The following is an 8,600-nucleotide window of genomic DNA, read 5'->3' as shown; positions in this document are numbered from 1 at the left end:
TAAAAACCACCCTTTCTTCTGTAAATTTTGTTTTTGAAACACGTCAAGAATTAGCTTTGAAAACTTCTTTATCTATTAAACGCTTTAGATATGTACAAACACTAAACAACTCGTTACAAGCAGCAACTGATGCAGCCAGCCCCACAGGAAGATTCTTATTTGTGGCAAGGGTTTTGCGGGTTCCAAAAGCCGGGGGGTTAACTTCTTTACCCTGCTCAAACCACCCGTCAACACGGTTGCTTCCACAGAGTTGTTTGTTTTTAAAGCTAATTGGTTTGGGTCGGGGAGGCAAAGGTCTGTTGAAAACTAGGGGCTTTAACTCCTCTGCCTCGCTTACCATGTTTCCTGGAAGTTGTAGAGGTAGCTTTGTGAGGTTCAAAAGCTGGGTGGGTCTGAGCCCCTTTCCCCCCTCCCTGAAACGAGGTAGACTTTTTGGCCTTTTTTAGTGCCGGCTGGTTTTGTGCAATAAGAGATTTGGACGCGCTGGGCTGTTCAAAATCGCTGTGCTTAATACCCTTGCTTCCAACTGCAGCTGCCTCAAAGGGAAAGTTCTTGGCCTCTTTTAGCGCGCTCCCCTTCAACATTTCTTCTTGAGGAATAACGCTTGATGAGTCTGCCGATACACATAAAAAGAATGTTTTTTAGCACGGCTTTCTTTAACTAACAACAACAAACTTGTTCCCCAAATATATATATTTTAAAAACGTTTTTGCAATAAGCGGGCTAAAAACCGCGTTAAAATACAATGTACAAAATAAAGCGCTCTTATAGTTTACACCACGCTGGGGCGGTAGAACGGCAACTTTTGTACAGTAAAAGCTTTAAGCGTTTTCAAACCCCTAAAATGCACACTATTTCCAACATCAGATTTTTTTATTTTAAAAACCATATATTTAAAAAACAGTTCACACCTTCTTCTGTAATTTCAGGAAAACTATTGGGTGGTTTTGACTTCCATCTTGTTCTGAATTAAAAAAATAAATTTTTTTAAAACCTTTATCTTAAAAATTAATTATACTTGTGTAGCATATTAATTAGCTTACCAAAGTTTAAAGCGTGTAGCGCGGCATCTGGAATGTCAAGAAAAAAGGCCTCGTCCTATTTAAAAGAAAAAATATTGACTTTTAACTAACCATAACGCTAGTGTAATATCTTGGCGACCCACGCAAATTATAGTAAGGTTTCTTACCATGTTGTTGCTCCCCATAACGGTAAAAGTCTTCTATTAGCAATATTTCTTTAACAATCTTGTTCAGTTTTTTGTTCCTCTGTTGATAGGTTTAAACCTGTTTTTACAAAAAAGGTTTTGCCCCCCACCACCGAAAATTAATATTTAAAAAGGCGTTACTTTAAAAAAACAGGGTGTGTAAAGAGCACTTTTCTAGGAAAAAAAGGCGGGTGTGGGTTGGGGAGTGCCTACGTAGTTTAGCTTTAATGGCTAAAAATGTTATTTTTTTATAGTAAATGTGTTTAAACAGTTAATAAAAAGCCTTTTTTAAATGGTAATGTACCCATTTACACCCTTGTAGCCAAAAACTTTTTAAAAACTGCAACCTGTATTTCTTTAATTTGTTTTATGGCCTTAGTTTTTAAAACAAAACTGCTAATTTAAAAATAAACCACGTTAAACTTTTACACAACTTATTTTCCATTGTTAGTAAGTTAAAAAAATTATGTATTTCTTTAAAACATATGTTAAAACGCTCTTTAGCTTTTGTTACAGAGTTAAAAAAAAGCCGAAGGCTCTGGCTGTTTAGCTAAGAGCGGAGGGGGAGTTGTCTTAGTTGGTTTTTTAAAAAACGCGGGAAAGTTTTTGGCTACACACTTTAGCTTTTAAACTTTAATGGTTAAAAAGCTTAGTTTTGATAGTAAATTAGTATGCTTCTTAATACCTGTTTTTGACGTTCTTTTGCTTTAAAAGAAGACCTTGTTATGTTTTGTTCTTTTTATTTTTAATTTACTGACTAACAGAGGCTGTTTTTGCTAAGAGCTGCTGCAAGAGCCTGCTGTTTTTACTATAAAATGGCCCGGATTAGCCTAAAATTAAAAAAAAAAAAAAAAAACCTTTTTTGTTACAACACATTAGTTTTGTAACGCTAAACTGTTTTTGCAGACTTACATGTTTTTAAAACACCTATGCCTAAATAAAGGCTATGGGTCTTCAGGTTTCCTTTTCACCTTTATTTGTTAAAAAGTGGGGAAAAAGCAATCTTCTCTCTAATACGCTGGTTTACTAAATATGGGAACTATAAACCGCCAGTTACTAAAAAAAAATCGAGGGTGCTTCTGCATAATTTTTTATTACAACACTTACAAAAGGGTTGTATCTTAGGTTTGAGTTTTCGAGTCATTATCCCTTTGCAAAAGCTAATGTAATTGTAACCTGTGTTTGTTAAAAAGTTTGGGAAAGAAGCAGCCTTCTTATCTCTGACCCACTGCTCACAGAGCCTTCTTTGCTAACAGCTGCTTTGCCCGACTTTCACATTGTTTTTACTAAAAACAAAAAACAAAAAAACCTGTTAGTTTAAAACCTAGGGAAAAACTTTTAAAATGGTGTATTACGAAAAGCTTGCGCTTTTAACTTTATAAAAACATCTTTGTGAAAGGGCTACTTGGTGGGAAAATGCTGCGGGTCTGTTTCTTTAGCTAAGAAAAAACAGATAATACGAATGGGGGAAAGAAGGGGAGCTGGCTGTTGCTTAAAATCTTGAGACATTAGGATTGGTTCAGGAAAATGAATTCTATGACGCTGTTGTAAAACTACCTCTGATTGGTCCGATCCAAAGGCGGCGATAACAAGACTAGGAGTGTTTGAACCAGGAAAGCTCCCTCATTCTACAGAAAGACGGGAAAAGGTAACAATTCTCTCTCTTTCTCTTTAATCCTACCCTGTACTCTCTATTTTTGCTCTTTGCAAACTGGACTCTCTCTTCTCTTTTCTTGTCTTGTAACCCGCCCTGATTCTGATTCTGAATGCTTTTTTACCCTGTGCTTACTAAACAGAGTCTGCCTGTTTCTCTCTCTGTCTCATTCTGTTTCCGCCACGTGTTGTATATCTTTGCTCATTTTTCTTAATCTGCAATGATATTGAATAGTCTAAATACTTTTTTACGCTGTGCTTACCAAACAGGCTTTGCCTTTGTCAATTTTCCTTTTAAACATCGATTTTTCTTAACCTAAATTGGTATTAATTAGTTTCAATGTGTTTTATTTACTAGGGTTAAACCAAAAAAGCTACCTCGTGTGCTAACCAAACAGGTTTTGCCTTAGAAAATTCCCTTTATAAACGTAGATTACAATATTATTTAACTTTCTTATTAATCCACCCTGATATTTAATACACTTTTTATTCATGTCATCAAGCACAAAACTACACAACACTTCCCCTAGTCAAACACATACACGCGCACTTTTCTCAGAATGGCCAACGGAGCCAACGGAAATGGAGGGTGGGAAGCCGGACATAAGCTCTAAAAGGGCCGTGGAAACGTGTCAAAATTGCATAGTGATGAGTACTATAGAGCTTATTACTACTCGCGGTTCTCCGGGGCCACGGTTGGGGCCCCAAGGCGGTGAGCCCCTGGAGCTACGGCTTGGGCCCCAGAGGATGGGCTCCTGGAGCTGGGGATAGGGCTCCCAGGGGTTCGGCACCTGCAGCTTGGGTTCGGGCCCCCAGAGGCTAGGCCCCTATCGCTGGGGTTGGGGCCCCAGGGGTTAGGCCTCTGGAGCAATGGTTCGTGCGCTCAGGGGTTCGCTCCCTGGAGCTGGTGTTGGGGCCCCCAGGGGTTGGGCCCATGGAGCTGGGGTTGGGGCCCCTAGGGGTTAGGCCCCGGGGGCTATGGTTCTGGAGCTCTGGGTTTGGACCCGGGAGCTGGTGTTGGGGTCCCCAGGGGTTCGGCCCCTGGAGCTGGTGTTAGGGCCCCAAGGGTTAAGCCCCTGGAGCTTGCGCTTTTAACTTTATAAAAACATCTTTGTGAAAGGGCTACTTGGTGGGAAAATGCTGCGGGTCTGTTTCTCTTGCCGGCGCTCAGGAGTGGGGACCCTGGAGCTGGTGTTTGGACCCCCAGGGGTTAGGGCCATGGAGCTGGGGTTGGGGCCCTAGGGGGTTGAGACCCTGGAGCTGGTGTTAGGGCCCCAGGGGTTAGACCCCTGCAGCTATGGTTCGGGCGCTCAGGGGTTCGACCCCTGGAGCTGGTGTTGGGGCCCCCAGGGTTTGGGTCCCTGGAGCTATGGTTCGGGCGCTCAGAGGTCGGGCCCCTGGAGCTGGGGCCCCAGGGGTTAGGCCACTGGAGCTATGGTTCGTGCGCTCAGAGGTTCGGCCCCTGGAGCTGGTGTTGGGGCCCCCAGGGCTTTGGCCCCTCGAGCTGGTGTTGGGGCCCCAGGAGTTAGGCTCCTGGAGCTATGTTTCGGGCGCTCATGGGTTGGGCCCCTGAAGCTGGTATTCGGGCCCCCAGGGGTTGGGCCCCTGGAGTTGGGGTTTGGGCCCCCAGGGCTTGGACTCATGGCGCTGGTGTTGGGGCCCCCCAGGTGTTGGGCAACTGGAGCTGGGGTTGGGGACCCCGGGTGTGAGGCCCCTGGAGCTATGATTCGGGCGCTCAGGGGTTGGGCCCCTGCAGCTGGTGTTCGGGCCCCCATGGGTTGGGCCCCTGGAGCTATGGTTCGGGCGTTCCGGGGTTAGGCCCCTGGAGCTGGGGTTGGGGCCCCCAGGGGTTGGGCTCCTGAAGCTGGTGTTGGGGCCCCAGGGGTTAGGCCCCTGGAGGAATTGTTCGGGTGCTCAGGGGTTGGGCCCGTGGAGCTGGTGTTGGGACCCCCCAGGGGTTAAGCCCCTGGAGCTGGTGTTGGGGCCCCAGGGGTTAGACCCCTGGAGCTATGGTTCGGGCGCTCAGGGGTTGGGCCCCTGGAGCTGGTGTTCGGGACCCCATGGGTTGGGCCCCTGAAGCTATGGTTTCGGCGATCCGGGGTTAGGCCCCTGGAGATGGGGTTGGGGCCCCCAGGCGTTGGGCTCCTGAAGTGGTGTTGGGGCCCCCAGGGTTTGAGCCCCTGGAGCTATGGTTCGGGCGCTCAGGGGTTGGGCCCCTAGAGCTGGTGTTATGGCCCTAGGGGTTAGGCCCCTGGAGCTATGATTCGGGCGCTCAGGGGCTGGGAACCTGAAGCTGGTGTTGCGGCCCCCAGGGGTTGGGACCCTGGAGCTATAGTTCGGGCGCTCTGGGGATGGGCCCCTGGAGCTGGTGTTGGGGCCCCCAGGGTTTTGGCCCCTGGAGCTATGGTTCGGGCGCTCATGGGTTGGGCCCCTAGAGCTGGTGTTGGGGCCCCAGGGGTTGGGACCCTGGAGCTGGTGTTATCGCCCCAGGGGTTAGGCCCCTGGAGCTATGATTCGGGCGCTCAGGGGTTGGGCCCCTGAAGCTGGTGTTGCGGACCCCAGGGGTTGGGCCCCTGGAGCTATAGATCGGGCGCTTTGGGGTTGGGCCCCTGGAGCTGGTGTTGGGGCCCCCAGGGATTGGGCTCCTGGAGCTGGGGTTGTGGCCCCTGGGGGTTAGGCCCCTGTAGCTGGGGTTTGGGCCCCCAGGGCTTAGGCCCCTGGAGCTATGGTTCGGGCGCTTAGGGTTTGGACCCTTGGAGCTGGGGTGGGTGTCCCAAGGGTTTTGACCCCTGGAGCTATGGTTTGGGCGCACAGAGTTTGGGCCCCTGGAGCTGGTGTTGGAGCCCCCAGGGGTTGGGCGCCTAGAGCTGGTGTTGTGACCCCAAGGGGTTGGGCCCCTGGAGCTGGTGTTGGGGCCCCAGGAGTTAGGCCCCTGGAGCTATGGTTCGAGCACTAAGGGGTTGGGTCCCTGGAGCTATGGTTCGGGCGCTCAGGGGTTGGGCCTCTGGAGCTGGTGTTGGGGCCCCCAGGGGTTGGACCCCTGGAGCTGGGGTTGGGTTCCCCAGGGGTTAGGACCCTGGAGCTATGGTTCGGGCGCTCAGGGGTTAGGCCCTTGGAGCTGGGGTGGGGGCCCCCAGGGTTTAGGCCCATGGAGGTATGGTTCGGGCGTTCAGGGGTTGGGCCCCTGGAGCCTGTGTTGGGGCCCGCGGGGGTTAGGCCCCTGGAACTATGGTTCGGCCGCTCAGGGGTTCGGCCCCTGGAGCTGGTGTTGGGGCCCTCAGGGATTGGGCCCCTGGAGCAGGGGTTGGGGCCCCAGGGGTTAGGCCCCTGGAGCTATGGTTCGGGCGCTCAGGGGTTGGGCCCCTGGAGCTATGGTTCGGGCGCTTAGGCGTTGGGCCCTTGGAGCTGGGATGGAGGCCCCCGGGGTTTAGGCCCCTGGAGCTATGGCTTGGGCGCTCAGGGGTTGGACCCCTGGAGCTCCAGTTGGGGAGCCCAGGGGTTAGGCACGTGGAGCTATGTTGAGGGCACTCAGGGGTTGCGTCCCTGGAGCTGGGGTTGGGGCCCCCAGGTGTTTCGCCACTCGAGCTGGTGCTGAGGCCCCAAGGGGTTAGGCCCCTGGAGCTATGATTCGGGCGCTCAGGGGTTGGGCCCCTGGAGCTGGTGTTGGGGCCCTCAGGGGTTGGGCCCCTGGAGTTGGGGATGGGGTGGAGCTATGGTTCGGGCGCTCAGAGGTTGAGCCCTTGGAGCTGGGGTCGAGGGCCCCAGGGGTTAGTCCCCTGGAGCTATGGTTCAGGCGCTCAGGGGTTGGGCCCCTGGAGCTGGTGTTTGGGCTCCCAGGAGTTGGGCCATTGGAGCTGGTGTTGGGGCCCCAGGGGTGAGGCCCCACAGAGGTGAGGCCCCTGGAGCTATGGTTCAGGCGCTCAGGGGTTGGGCCCCTGGAGCTATGGTTCAGGCGCTCAGGGGTTGGGCCCCTGGAGCTGGTGTTGGGGCCCCCAGGGGTTGAGGCCCTGGGGCTAGGGTTGGGGCCCCCAGGGGTTAGGCGCCTGGAGCTATGGTTCGGGCTCTCAGGGGTTGGGCCCCTGGAGCTGGTGTTTGGGCCCTTAGGAGTTGGGCCCCTGGAGCTGGTGTTGGGGCCCTCAGGGGTTGGGCCCCTGGAGTTGGGGATGGGGTGGAGCTATGGTTCGGGCGCTCAGAGGTTGAGCCCTTGGAGCTGGGGTCGAGGGCCCCATGGGTTGGGCCCCTGGAGCTGGGGTTGGGGCCCCCAGGGGTTAGACCCCTGGAGCTGGGGTTCGCGCGGTCAGGGGTTGGGCCCCTGGAGCTGGTGTCGGAGCCCCTAGGTGTTGGGCCTCTGGAACTGGGGTTGGGGTCCCCGGGGGTTAGGCTCCTAGAACTATGGTTCGGGCGCTCAGGGGTTGGGCCCCTGTAGCTGGTGTTTCGGTCCCCATGGATTGGGCCCCTGGAGCTGGGGTTGGGGCCCCCAGGCGTTAGGCCCATGGAGCTATGTTTCGGGCGCTTAGGGGTTGGGCCCCTGGAGCTGGTGTTGGGGCCCCCAGTGTTTGGTCCCCTCGAACTGGTGTTGGGGCAACAGGGGTTAGGCCCCTGGAGCTATGGTTCGGGATCTCAGGGGTTGAGCCCCTGGAGCTATGGTTCGGGCGCTCAGGGGTTGGGACCCTGGAGCTGGGGTCGAGGGCCCCAGAGGTTGGGCCCCTGGAGCTGGGGTTTGGGCCGCCGGCGGTTAAGCCCCTGGCATTATGGTTCGGGCGCTCAGGGGTTGGGCTCTTGGAGCTGGTGTTGGTGCCCCAGGGGTTAGACCCCTGGAGCTATGGTTCAGGCGCTCAGGGGTTGGGCCCCTGGAGCTGGTGTTTGGGCACCCAGGAGTTGAGCCATTAGAGCTGGTGTTGGGGCCCCAGGGGTTAGGCCCCACAGAGGTGAGACCCCTGGAGCTATGGTTCAGGCGCTCAGGGATTGGGCCCCTGGAGCTATGGTTCAGGCGCTCAGGGGTTGGGCCCCTGGAGCTGGTGTTGGGGCCCCCAGGGGTTGGGGCCCTGGAGCTAGGGTTGGGGCCCCCAGGGGTTAGTCGCCTGGAGCTATGGTTCGGGCTCTCAGGGGTTGGGCCCCTGGAGCTGGTGTTTGGGCCCCCAGGAGTTGGGCCCCTGGAGCCGGTGTTGGGGCCCCAGGGATTAGGCCCCACAGAGGTGAGGCCCCTGGAGCTATGGTTCAGGCGCTCAGAGGTTGGGCCCCTGGAGCTATGGTTCAGGCGCTCAGGGGTTGGGCCCCTGGAGCTGGTGTTTGGGCTCCCAGGAGTTGGGCCATTGGAGCTGGTGTTGGGGCCCCAGGGGTGAGGCCCCACAGAGGTGAGGCCCCTGGAGCTATGGTTCAGGCGCTCAGGGGTTGGGCCCCTGGAGCTGGTGTTGGGGCCCCCAGGGGTTGAGGCCCTGGGGCTAGGGTTGGGGCCCCCAGGGGTTAGGCGCCTGGAGCTATGGTTCGGGCTCTCAGGGGTTGGGCCCCTGGAGCTGGTGTTTGGGCCCTTAGGAGTTGGGCCCCTGGAGCTGGTGTTGGGGCCCTCAGGGGTTGGGCCCCTGGAGTTGGGGATGGGGTGGAGCTATGGTTCGGGCGCTCAGAGGTTGAGCCCTTGGAGCTGGGGTCGAGGGCCCCATGGGTTGGGCCCCTGGAGCTGGGGTTGGGGCCCCCAGGGGTTAGACCCCTGGAGCTGGGGTTCGCGCGGTCAGGGGTTGGGCCC

At 54.6% G+C, this 8,600-nt stretch overlaps 1 long non-coding RNA gene across 1 annotated transcript; it reads right to left on the bottom strand.

Annotated features, from left to right (window-relative positions):
- Nucleotides 1-491: 491 nt before the first annotated feature.
- Nucleotides 492-1,286, bottom strand: LOC127042411 (uncharacterized). The gene is made up of 4 exons (XR_007771935.1): nt 1,190-1,286; nt 1,044-1,098; nt 912-964; nt 492-613 (listed from the first exon to the last, which is right to left on the bottom strand). It is a non-coding gene; the product is annotated as an uncharacterized LOC127042411 (long non-coding RNA).
- Between the last annotated feature and the right edge of the window lie 7,314 nt (nt 1,287-8,600).

This window comes from Gopherus flavomarginatus, unplaced genomic scaffold (assembly GCF_025201925.1).
Source record: "Gopherus flavomarginatus isolate rGopFla2 unplaced genomic scaffold, rGopFla2.mat.asm mat_scaffold_40_arrow_ctg1, whole genome shotgun sequence".
Classification (NCBI taxonomy): Eukaryota; Metazoa; Chordata; order Testudines; family Testudinidae; genus Gopherus; species Gopherus flavomarginatus.
The sequence above is the reverse complement of the archived record's forward strand: the minus strand, read 5'-3'. Positions and strand labels throughout refer to the sequence as shown.